Source organism: Melitaea cinxia, chromosome 27 (genome assembly GCF_905220565.1).
Source record: "Melitaea cinxia chromosome 27, ilMelCinx1.1, whole genome shotgun sequence".
NCBI lineage: Eukaryota > Metazoa > Arthropoda > Insecta > Lepidoptera > Nymphalidae > Melitaea > Melitaea cinxia.
In genome coordinates, this window is record NC_059420.1 from 4,572,895 (window position 1) to 4,585,802 (window position 12,908).

At 34.3% G+C, this 12,908-nt stretch overlaps 2 long non-coding RNA genes across 2 annotated transcripts; both read right to left on the reverse strand.

Annotated features, from left to right (window-relative positions):
• Positions 1 to 368: 368 nt before the first annotated feature.
• On the reverse strand, positions 369 to 5,229 carry LOC123666810. The gene is made up of 3 exons (XR_006745349.1): positions 5,104 to 5,229; positions 2,074 to 2,209; positions 369 to 706 (listed from the first exon to the last, which is right to left on the reverse strand). It is a non-coding gene; the product is annotated as an uncharacterized LOC123666810 (long non-coding RNA).
• Positions 5,230 to 5,891: 662 nt separating this feature from the next.
• Positions 5,892 to 12,669, reverse strand: LOC123666793. Its single transcript, XR_006745331.1, has 2 exons — positions 12,307 to 12,669; positions 5,892 to 5,945 (listed from the first exon to the last, which is right to left on the reverse strand). It is a non-coding gene; the product is annotated as an uncharacterized LOC123666793 (long non-coding RNA).
• Positions 12,670 to 12,908: the final 239 nt, after the last annotated feature.

Genomic DNA, 12,908 nt, shown 5'->3' on the forward strand with positions numbered 1-12,908 from the left:
TGTTTTAAATTAATAATTTAAATCCGTTTCCTATATTTAGAAAACGGTTCGTTTTGCTTACAAATCGATATATTTAAAGCACGATTTTCGAACCGGACATTAGTCGACCAGCGGTAGTGATAGTAACTAAACAAGAGATTTCGTAATTTGTTCGATATTTTTCGATCAAGCAACACGACGTTCTTATAAGTTTTTGGCGACTTTCGATTTGATTTTCAACATTTACTATTTCGAAGATAGTCAAAATTATTCAAATAAAAATCTGCTTCAGCAGCAGCAGATGTTGAGAGAGTTGCCAAGTTGACACATCAGTGATGAATTAAGGAGATGATTTTCAGTAGTCATGACAGTCTAAAATTTTTGGGAATAAATTTACCAGACTGGAATCAATGTAAATCGATTCACATAAAGATGAAAATGGGCGGTTATGTAGGTGTAATCGATCACATTCCACATGACCTAATATTCTACCTACAGAACCCCCCATTCGAATGAACGTAATTAGGAGTCGCACGCCTTATATAATTTGATTCCAATATCAATATATTCTTGAAAAATAAACATGGCTGAACAAAGTCCGCCCGTTAAGCTGGTTTTTATTTTAATTTTGACCAGACGTCATTCGTTTCTCTGTCTCTAGCAACCTGTCTACAACCGGCGTGGGGCGCGACTCTGATCGTTTGTCGCGTTCCTTGTTCTGTTCCACCTGGAAATTGTTATTTTAATACAAAAAAAATATGAGTTAAGCATATACATATATTTATATATAAACTATAATCAAATATAGTTATCGGCACGGATATTGAGCGCTGACTTCCATATATTCATACATTTATTGTGTACTTTTAGATTTTGCTTATTTTCATTTGTGTACTGAACTAAACTACTTTCAATTTTCATTCCCTGCACAGTGCGAAAATTGATCCCAATATCGTCGAGCGCTCAATCTCTGTGCAGATATTACTAAATAAATATTTTAAGAATAAAATGAACATATATTTAATCTTTATAAAATTAATTCATAATGTACAAGAATGGTATCGAAATATAATTTAATTATGGATTAAAAAAATATAGATGGATAAAAGCGAGAAGCATTCAAACCACATACACTATACATCATATATAATGTGTAACTAGCGAGCCGCCCCGGCTTCGCACGGTTGCAAAAACTATCAGTGTTCCTCTACTATATTACGCATGTATTAGCTTCCTCTAGAATCATTCACTCTATTTACTAATGGAAACAGGATTAAAATCCGTTGCGTAGTTTTAAAGATCTAAGCATACAGACAGCGGGAAGCGACTTTGTTTCTATGTAGTGATAAATTTACACCTAATAACACCTAATAACAGTGATAAATTAACAGCTTGGAAAAGATAAATCCAATTACAGGTTATCACGGTTTGTTATTAGTTTAAGAAATAGTTTTTAAGAGCAGTGACGCGAGCATAAAGTTTGTAATAATAATTTTATAAGGCTTATAATACAAATAAATATAACAGAGATGCTTTACTATATAAATTCAACCCAAGAAAAAATATCGCTCAGCTGCTTTCAGATTAGCGACACTCTTACACAATATGGATCAAATGAGTGAAACTGCCAAGTCGATCCTAAAAAAAGTTTACGTACAAAGTAGGCAATAAATAACACAACTATATATTCTAAATCGTAATAAAAATATAAGCATAGTTTTATAAAATAAATAAATAGATTATATATATATATATATACATGTGGAATGATTATTGAATGTAAATGATTTAAATAGTTAATCTGTGAAGTGTGAATGAAAGGAAGAATGAGTGAAAGGGATATAGTGTGTTCGGCCATTATAGATTTGAATTGGAAGAGGGACGGTTAACGAGCGAGCGGGTGCACGGTGAATTAGGTATAATTTTATTAAAAATAAACGTGTTAAGGTGATATTTCGTTTCATTGCTGGTACTCTGACATCCTCAATCCCACATACATATATGGTCAACCTTTATTTTAAACTAAATAAAAAATGACGATTTTAATGCCACAACGTGGTGCAAAAATAGGCCTTTACAAGTTCATCAACTTACCTCAGGCTCGCCCAAAAGAGTGTTCGATAGGTAGGGAGCTTTAAGGACGCCCCTCCAGTACAGCTTCTCTAAGGGTCTGTTCACACACCACCCTATACAACGTACTCCTAACGAACGCCAGTATGAGACTTCGCTTCTGAAAATGTTATTTATACATTAAAAGGTCATTAAAAAAATCCACTTCAATTCACATCAATAAGTACATCGCTTCAGCCTAACACAGTCCACTGTTAGACATAGGCCTCTACAAGTTCACGCCAAAAATGGAGTGAACTCATGTGTTTTGCCCATAGCCACTTTGTCGCACCGAAGACGCTGCTGCCCGTCTTCGGCCTGTGTATTTCAAAGCTAGTAGTTAGATGGTTATCCCGCCATCGCTCGGCTTTATAAGTTCCAATGTGGTAGTGGAACTGTGTTATCCCTTAGTCGCCTTTTACGACACCCACGAGAAGAGAGGGGGTGGCTATATTCTGTACTGCGGTAACCACACAGCATCAATAAGTATGGTATAATACATATTATTATTTTATCACATTTAAACGGGAGCACACTAGAAGCACCAGATTTAGATTTAAAAAAAAGCATAGTTACAATCGGTAAACTCAGTAAAAAGCTATGAGGTAACACACATTAAATAAATTGCATCGAGAACCTACTGCTTTCTTTGAAGTAAATTAAAATTAATTTACTGGATTCGAAAGGACTTCAAAAAGCACTTTTAAATGGCCATTTTACAAATTATAATAATTGTTAATAATAATGGTTAGGTAATTAATTATTTAGGTAATTTATATTTAAATCTGGAGATGCTGAACTTTTCAGTAACTACAGGCCTATCTCCATCTTGTCCACCCTAGGAAAAGTTTTTGAGTCTTTGGTCTGTCCTGTACTTCAGAGTTATTTTAGTAAATATTTAAATGAAAACCAGCATGGTTTTGTCAAAGGAAGATCGGTAAACACAAACCTGGTTTTGTACGTGGAAGAAATTACAAAACACATTGATAGCAATAAACAAGTCGACGCTCTGTACACTGACTTTAGCAAAGCCTTTGATAGAGTTCCACACCAACTTATATTAAAAAAGTTGTCGGCGTACGGTGTTGTTGGTTCTGTCTTGTCTTGGCTAGAATCATACCTTTCTGGGCGTATTTTTTACGTAGTGGTCAATGGCTTTACCTCTACACCACGTGACATAAACTCTGGAGTGCCACAGGGATCTCATCTCGGTCCAATACTTTTTAACATCTTTGTGAATGACCTTCCCCACTTCATAAAGCATTCTGTCCCTTCCTTATATGCTGATGACCTTAAGTTATGGAAGGTTATTGACACAGAAGAAGATGTCTCCCTTCTACAAAGTGACCTCAATGCTCTTGTGCGCTGGTGCGGAAGAAATGGTATGGAGCTCAATATCAAGAAATGCAATCACATAAAATTCACGAGAAAATCCCATCTCATCGGTCTACTTTATTAACGGTGTGAGTCTAGAAGAAGTTGACGTAGTAAAAGATTTGGGAGTATTTTTGGATGGCAAAATGACTTTTGTTCCGCATATTGAGGGCATGGTTGGGAGGGCTTCCAAGCTGTTAGGTTTTGTTATCAGAAACGTCAGGGCATTTAAGCGCTCATCAACCAAAATAGCTCTCTATAATAGTATTGTGAGATCAGTTCTTGAATATGGTAGCGTGGTGTGGCGTCCACATTATGCTTGTCACATATTACGTATAGAACGAATTCAAAAGCGGCTGGTTCGGCATTTAGTTTTCAATCATTACAGAGACAAGAAGTCACTCTCGTATAATGATTTTTTAGTGTCACTGAAAATGCAAAGTTTAAACAGCCGACGTGACTTACTTGATCTCTGTTTTTTCTATAAAATTATGAGAAATTATCTAAGTTGCCCAGCTCTTTTGGAAAAATTTATGTTTAGAGTCCCTCTTCGGATACCTCGCAAGCCGGTTGAGCCACTCTTTCGTCCACTTCGTAGAACAGTTTTGGGTGCAAACTCGCCAATCTCACGAATTTGTACGCTCTATAATAGGTGTGGGGAATCGATTGACGTACACTGCATGTCTCTAACTAGATTTAAAACAGAAATTGCCAATAGGCTGACTTAGTGGTTATTGTAATTATTATTATTATTATTATTATTATTATTATTTTTTTAATTATTAGTCTTGGTGTTTAGCACATAATTTAGTTTCTAAGAAATTTTCTATTGTATACATAATATAAAAAGCATGTGGAGTATACCTGTAACTGGTTGTGCAATTAGCACAAATAAATTAAATATTATACTGTAGATGTAAGTAACATTGTAACAATCGTTGGTGTACCAAATAAATAAATAAATAAATAAATAAATAAATAAATTTAATAATGCGAAGCTACCCTTGATTCGGAATGTAGATTCCGCTGAGAAGCAAAAAACTTCGCAGCAGCTCCTTTCAAAACCCGCAATTATTACAGGTTTGTTAATATCTTGTCCCATTCAAGATTTTGTATGTGTACAATTTTTTTTAAGGATCTCCCCATCGTGCCTCTTAGATCACGTAAACCTGACAGTCCTGGTTGCTATCATAGATACTTAATAGTGTTCGTTACTCAAAGTAGAGAGTAAATCCGTCAATCGGCAATCGAGCAGCGTGGTGAATTAGGTTCCGATTAGGGTCGCCCCATCAATCATGTGAACGCGCAATTTCTAAACAAAGAAAATAAGCAACCAAAACACACCCTACAAACTTAATGTCTGTCTGAAAGATTGGATCATGATAATATTTTTTTTCAAAATGTAATCAGACCTGTATTTAAACATAACATTCTGCAAAAATCAAGTGGCACGACAAAAAAATACACGTGATTTTTTGGCATGGGAGAGGGGGTAGTTGAAAACCTCACCGAATGTCATTAACGGGGGTAGAGGCTTAAAAAGTTGCTAAAAAACATGAGCTGATTAATAGCCATTAATAGCCAACCTTATCCTGAATAAATAAATGAAATGTTTTACATGCCAAATCGATCAGTACTCACGGGCTGACAGTGTCCTTGTGGAGCAGTACAGCGCTGACAGCGCACCAGCGCGCTGTGCGCCTCCACAGCAGAGCATGCAGCGCATCCGCGCAGCGTAGCAGCGCGTGTAGAGGCAGTCTGTCGCCGAACCTACCGCGACATTATATTAGGGGAAACCCATAAATTACGTCACTCGAATTTCACGATTCTTTATCCCTTTGGGTCAAAAATCAAAATCAAAAGTAACTTTATTCAAATAGGCTTTAAAAGCACTTTAGAATCGTTATTTTACAAATAACAATAGGGTACTTTCGGAAGTGAAAAATAAATTATAAATTTGATAAAAATTAAAACTAATGTAGAAATACACTTAAAGTATTTTGATTTGGAACCATAAAAGCACATTATTGTTATGTTATACTGAAATTAAAAGTCGTATATTTTAATATGTATATCACGTGACTTAAAACACGACCCGCCATGGTATGACGTCATAAATACATAAGCAAAATTCTGTCAGTGCTGTAAACAGCTAGGTACATACATATCTATCAACTTTAACTTCAAGGAATAATAGTTGTGCTCTTTCGTTAGTTACCATTTCATTTGTACCTATTTATTTATTTAAATGCAAACCGGTTTTTTAAAAGCAGATCGTACGAATCTGCTAAAAATTGATTCAATGATGGTTGCAAAGTTTTTTGCATGTAACCCAGAGTTCTGTTCAGCCGAATTCCGAAATGTTAAAACATCTTTGTAAGTATTACTTATTATATTATACTGTTTTTTATTATTATTATTTCAGTGCCAGGAATACCTAATTTGAAAAATAATGTTAGAAAGTGTTAGGTTATGTTTTATACCTTTGATTATACAGGGTGACTGGTGAATTACTATCAATATTTGAGGACGTGTTATTTGAGGATTATATATGACGAAAAAAAATTACATATAAAATAAATATTCATAAACTTCTAAGTAAAGTTAACCAACAGTTATCTCGCTAATTACGCGTCGTCTGGACGCCCTAGCTGCGCAGTCGTCACAAAGCAGGTGTGTAGGTATAGGTACATTTAGTTATCGCGCGGTCGTTTACCTACGTCCAAACACCGCCAAGTGTTAACAGGGTAGCAGGCTACTTTTGATAAACCAGTATGATCCAATCCCCCTTCATACTTTAATTTTAGCTTAGGACAGGCAAAAATACCAAAATAAGATTAGGCCGACCCCTTTCCCTTGATAATTTGATAAATATTAATTTATTACGTAAGAATCTAAACGACAAAATGAAAACACGTTTGGTTTGTTTCAATGTTTATTTTTATTTGTACTTTAGGTAGGACTAATAATTTTTATTTTTTGGTAGTAATAAACTTTGGTTTTAATTATGATCTTTACCGACATAAGATTTTCAGTCTTAACAAAAAAAAAAAAACTACATATTCAACTACAATATTAAAATTTATCAACGAAATAACGAATGTTGTTTACGAAAGCAAGTGACAACTAGTCGGCACTCACTTTTCAAGGTATTTTCACTTTGCGCATTTTTGTAATTTTACCTAAGAACTATCGGGATTCGAGACTAAAGACATGATCGACCCCCTCTCCCCCTAAATCGTCTTACGTAATAAATGAACCATACTTATTGTCTTTTACACGATATAACACGAACGGGTCACTTTTAAGTACTCTGCATTTGTGTATTGATAAGCCATACCTAATTACTTATGACAGGTCACATTCACACGAGACATATTAGGTATACGCGTAAGATCGATCACTAGGCGCGCGCGCGGGAAGATGGACGTACTCCAACGTACAAACCTTATGGCGGCGCTCGCCCAACTGACCTAGTGACCTACTAATCGAATTTAGGGGGGAATTAGCATTGGCGGGGGTTGCGGCGGGCGGCGGCAAGCGGCACAGTACAAGGCCAAGGCCGCACGCGCCGCCATTATGGCTGAAAATTAATGTGTCTACATTTCATTTATTTAAATTGAAATGTGTGGGAATTTTGTCAAAAATTAAGTACCTATTTTTTTTACATAATTCGAATGAGAATCATGTACCGAGTATCCTCTGTAAATATTGATAGTAATTCACCAGTCACCCTGTATACACGTCTAGATGACACATTGGCTGTACCGAACGGCTCAAAAAAAGTCTACTAAATTTGGTAGATTCGCTTGTCGCGTAGGTCAGTGTCATTTGAATTGCTTAGCGATAAAGTGCTCACGAAAAAATATCAATTATGCCGGTTTGTGCTGTGAAATTGTGTCGCAATTATGTGGGAAAACCGTATAATAAGACCAAGATTACTTTTCATAGGTAAGTTTTGTTAATTAATTACTATGTTTAAAGAAAATACAATTTTTTAATTCGATATTGTTCGATTAGCTGGTGTTGCCTGTTTATTACTAGGGAGATTTGCTGAACTTATGGGAGATAAATTACAAATAAGTATCATAACATTTTTAATTATAAAATGATGCAAATAAACATAACTTAATAAGTATTAATATAAGGTTACGTTTATTTAAACACGACAGTATTAATTTGATCAGAAAATTTTAAGTTGTATGAAATCCGTGACTTTATACATTCAACCTGCCTAGCCTTATGGGGCTGTTCATAAATTACGTAAGCACAATTTTGAGCATTTTATAACCCTCCCTCCCCCATGATAAGCATTAGTAAGATTTTGAACTGATAACACCCACCCCCACCCGAAATCTTACGTAAGATATAGGTACATGAATTTTGGGTATTAAATAATTATGTTACAAAATATTTTTCGTTAAATATTTATCGTTTTGTTAATTCATTTTTACTAATGTGAATTATAAAATAGTTTAGAAATGCATTATTATTCGCTATAATAATTGATTTGAATTGAAATTGATTCCTAAAGGTAAAAAGTAAAAAGAAAACACTAGTTTTAAACATTTTGAACTGTTTGTTTTATAAAATATAAAAGGAGTGTTTTTTTCAAACTCTGAGCGATCGAGAATCTTAGTAAAAAAGTAATTTAAGTTACCGACTACCGTAATAATTTAAAAATTTTGCTTACGTAAGATTTGTCTACTAGCGCCCTCCCCCCTAAGTAAGTATGCATAGAGATTCAGGTTGACCCCTCCCCCCTAATGAGTGCTTACGTAATTTATGGACAGCTCCTATCCCAACTCGCATGTTTCGGTGGGCTTCTAGTCTAACCGGATGCAGCTGAATATCAGTATTTTACATGGAGCGATTTCCTATCTGACCCCCACATTCCAGTAACTGGGTAATACAATACCCTTTGGTAAGACTGGCTGTCAGACTTTCGGGCTTCAGACTTTCCAATCTTCATGCACTAAATATTATTTTTGTTACTTAGTTCTTTCTTTTTTTTTTCGGGTTTCAGATTTCCTACGGATTCCGTACTAAGAAATCGCTGGAGAGAAATCATACAGCAGACACGAAATGAAGATCACTTCACACAACCTTCATGCTCTAAGGAGCCAGTGACTGAAGACCCAACCACTGATTTAGAAGATTTTTCAGATTTGGAATCAATATTTGATACTCCACGCAAAGCAAAGTTACGCCGTATATTACATCGCAAGATAACACTGGAAAGAAAACATAAGGCTGTCATTAATTCATTAAGAAAAAAAAAATATTCGCTTGAAAAAGCAAAATGTATCTTTCAAATGTATTATCAATTCTACCTAATCTGCGCGCTAATTGCCGATGAAATGGCTATCCGACAGCAAAAATGTTGGAATAATAAAACCCATAAAGACGACGGGCTTGTTGATATCGGTTTTGGTCCTGATGAAAATATAAACACAAAGGCTTCCGAGGCATACGTTTTTATACTAGTATCACTTAATGAGGCCTGGAAATTACCAGTTGCCTATTCCCTTATTCACGGGCTCACGGGCATTCAAAAAAGTAATATTATTAAGATTATTCTTGGAAGATGCCACGATGTAGGAGTAGACGTTGTGTCTCTTACTTTTGATGGACATCCTACAAATCTCTCTGCAATGGAAATATTGGGGTGTGAAATTGAACGTGATGCGGCGCATTTAAAAACTACATTCAAGCACCCTTACGCTGACTATGATGTCGCCGTGTTTTTGGATCCCTGCCACATGGTCAAATTAATAAGAAACCACTTTGAATCTAAAGAATGTTTTCTGAATGAAAATAAAAAAGAAATACGATGGGAGTACGTAACAAAATTGTGTGATTTACAAAGTAAAACTGGCTTACATCTAGCTAATAAACTCACAAAAAAGCACATTCATTTTAGGAACTCTATAATGAATGTCAAACTTGCAGCACAAGTGCTTAGTAGAAGCGTAGCAAAGGCCATAAAATTTTGCCGGGAAGAATTAAATATCGAAGGTTTCGAGGACAGCAAAGATACCGAAGAGTTCATCTTGTTAATAAATAATGTTTTCGATATTTTCAACAGCAGAAATCTTAGCCAACATGGCTTTTGCCATCCATTATTAATATTTAATAAAGAAGAGACATTTGATTTGTTAGATAAAGCCAAAGAATGTATTTTAAAATTGAGCCTTAAAGTTTCTAGGAAAAGAAGTTATAGAGAAGCAGAACAAACAAAAATTATAGTTACAAAAACATATACATCTGTTTTGAAATCACAGGCATTTACGGGATTTCTAGGGTTGTTAATTGATATCCAAAGTTTAAAAACATTGTGACTCTCTGATACCCACCAAAAAGCTAAAATATCTGTCGACATACCGTTTAAGCCAAGATCACATAGAATTACTTTTTGGTGCTATAAGAATGCATGGAGGCTATAACGATAACCCGAATGCGAGACAATTTAAGGGAATTTTTAGAAAGCTGCTATGTCACATGGAGCTTAAGGCTGTTGATACTGGTAATTGTGTGCCTTTAGAAAGCGTCAGCATTCTTACTTGTACTTCTGCAGTAAAATGCATAAATGAAACTACAGCCCAAACGCGAGCAGAAGATGACAATGATTGTGATATTGTAAGCACTATACCACAAGAAACTTTAACTCAGGCTGACATATCATTATTAATTAACCTAGAATATTCAGAGTACTTTGAGCAAGTAATAGGGTACATAGCAGGATTTGTTGTCCGACGTATTTGTGGACTAATCAAATGTAGTAGTTGTATTCAGGCAATTAAATCAAACGAAATATTAAAATTTCATAAATTCGTTAGTGTTCGAGATGAAGGCGGTCTAGTATATGCTTCGGAAGACGTATTCAAAATTTGTAAGGCTTCCGAGTACGTAATTTAGGGACTTTAATAAACAGGGTGATATGGTTACATCGTCCTCTGGATATGAACTAATATCTCTTAAAATAATTAGTCAGTTTGTCGGTCAAACTTATTTTAAAAATATTAGTGATTGTTGTCAACATCATCAAACAAGCCTGTTAAGACTTATTATAGAAAAATATTTGCAAATACGATGTCACCATATTTGTAGATCAGACAACGTAGTCCAGCCGGCCTAGCATGCATACAACGAGATATCTCTTGACGAGAGAGAGAGATAATGTCTACATCGAGTATTTTCTCGATTACCCTAACATGCGCACTACGAGAGACAAAATTCTCTTCCGAAGACTTCGCCTTGTCGAGTAGAGAAACATTATCAACCATAATCACAACTGAATATCATTCTTATTTCTTTTGTCGTAAAGTTGAATTTACAAGGTTATTGACCAATCGTGCCAAACCGGGATGAGCCAACGTTTGTATAATTTCAAACGAGTGTTTTATTTAACAATGTTCTCGGCCTTATGGTTAAGATAAAAAGTGTATATCTAATTTAAAAAATCTAATATGGATAATAAAACGGCGTAAGTAAATGAATTTAATTATATATGTAAAACAATATGCTCGTGTTGTGCTTTATATCTTGTCGCACATTAGATAATTGTAATTCTATCACGCATTGTTTTATTTTTATTTATTTTTTTTAATTTTTAAAATTTTTTGAATTTTTGATTTTTTTTTTTTGATTATTGATTTTACTTTTATTCTATTTAATTTTATTTTTACTTATTGATTTTTTTAATATAATTTTGTTTTGTTTTTTATTCTGAATGTTGTCTTGTCTTGTTGTACTAACCCAATATGGACTTATACTTTGGTCTGAAATAAAGTATTATTATTATTATTATTTAGAATAAGAAGCAACATGGCGCAAATACGTTTTTTGTGTCATTAAATGGCACACTTCACTCGACTTTTCGCATTTCCCGCTCTTCGTATACCGAAATTATATAATTATAATAAGGAAACGCCATGGTATACAAAAAATAGGCACCCGGTTTTATTTATTTTTTATTTATCGTCTTTCTCGTCGATAATATTGAAAACGAGAAGTTTCTCTTCCTAAAACGACAAAATTCGACAAAATTACGATGTCATGTTAGCTTCCGTAGAGATAAATATCACAGATCACTAAAATTTAATGATTATCTCTTCTATTGACGTAACGAGAAGAGTATCGCGTGCACGCATGTTAGCTACTGTAGACATAGAGAGATAATACGAGAAAAGGGGTAGACAAAATTTTGTCGTGGCGCGCATGCTAGGCCTGCAGGCAGTAAAATCGAAGAGAAAAGTGTTCCGGAAACAAACACAAAGAGATGGGTGTTAATTATAGAATATACATCAATCTATATAATACAATATGAATCTATTTATATTTTTCTTTTTTTTCTTCTCAATTACTTTTAATGACTTTCTGTCATTATAAGTACTTTATTTAGTCTAACCAAATGTCCTTTTTTTGGTATTGTTCGTCAAGTCGTTGAATTCCTTATGTCCTGAGTTGAGCTACAAGATAAAATACAAATAAACAATTTAATTTGATTTCTGTTTTTAAATTTTGCAAATACCATTAACTTTATTTTTTTTCTATTTTTTTGTAGAATTTTATTTATTTACTTGTAAATAAATTAAATAAAAGACTACTCTATAAAATAATTACTATTTAACCTATTTTATATAATCTTAAATAAAAAAAAATAATAAGGAAAAAGTAAGTTAATAATTTGGAGCAGGCATCCCTAAACACGCACACCTTGACAATTTAACTACAATAAGTACACGAGCGTCACTCATACATATTGGGCAATTGTAGCCGGTTGTTGAGCGTTATTTGTTTATATTGCTCCATCTAGACGTATATATAATCAAAGTTTTATACCTTATGTTACTGCCAAATTAAGACTTAATAGTTTTTTTTTTTTCACAGATCTACAAGAGAATCGTACGGTGACGATGTTATTGGGTACGTGCAGCTACAAAGGATCCAAAATACATGTACCAAAGGATGTACAATATATCCAGAACATAAAATCACCAAGCCATATTCTGTCACACTTATTGTAGATGAGCAAGAAGATGTGTTACAGGTGACATGCCATGATTGTCCTGCATCGACTGGTGGTTGTAAACATGCTGCTACGTTTTTAATGTGATGTCATCGTCGTAGCGAAGAGCCCTCGTGCACGTCAATACAATGCTATATTGGAAAAAATCTACTCTAGCAGAGGTTGGATCTTCAATTAAGATAGGTCATATAAAAGAAGGTAAAAACTGATGAAGGCAAAAGTATATATTCAGTGACAAATATGGTAGAATATTTTTTGACAGAATCAAAAAAAAAAAGAAAAATTACTACATGTCAATACTTAAAACATCAATCTGATCGCAAGTATTCTTGGAGCAAGAACCATATAAACAAGTGCAATAAAACGTGGTAAAAATTTGGAAGATGGTGTAAGAAAAACTGTGGAGAACAAATGA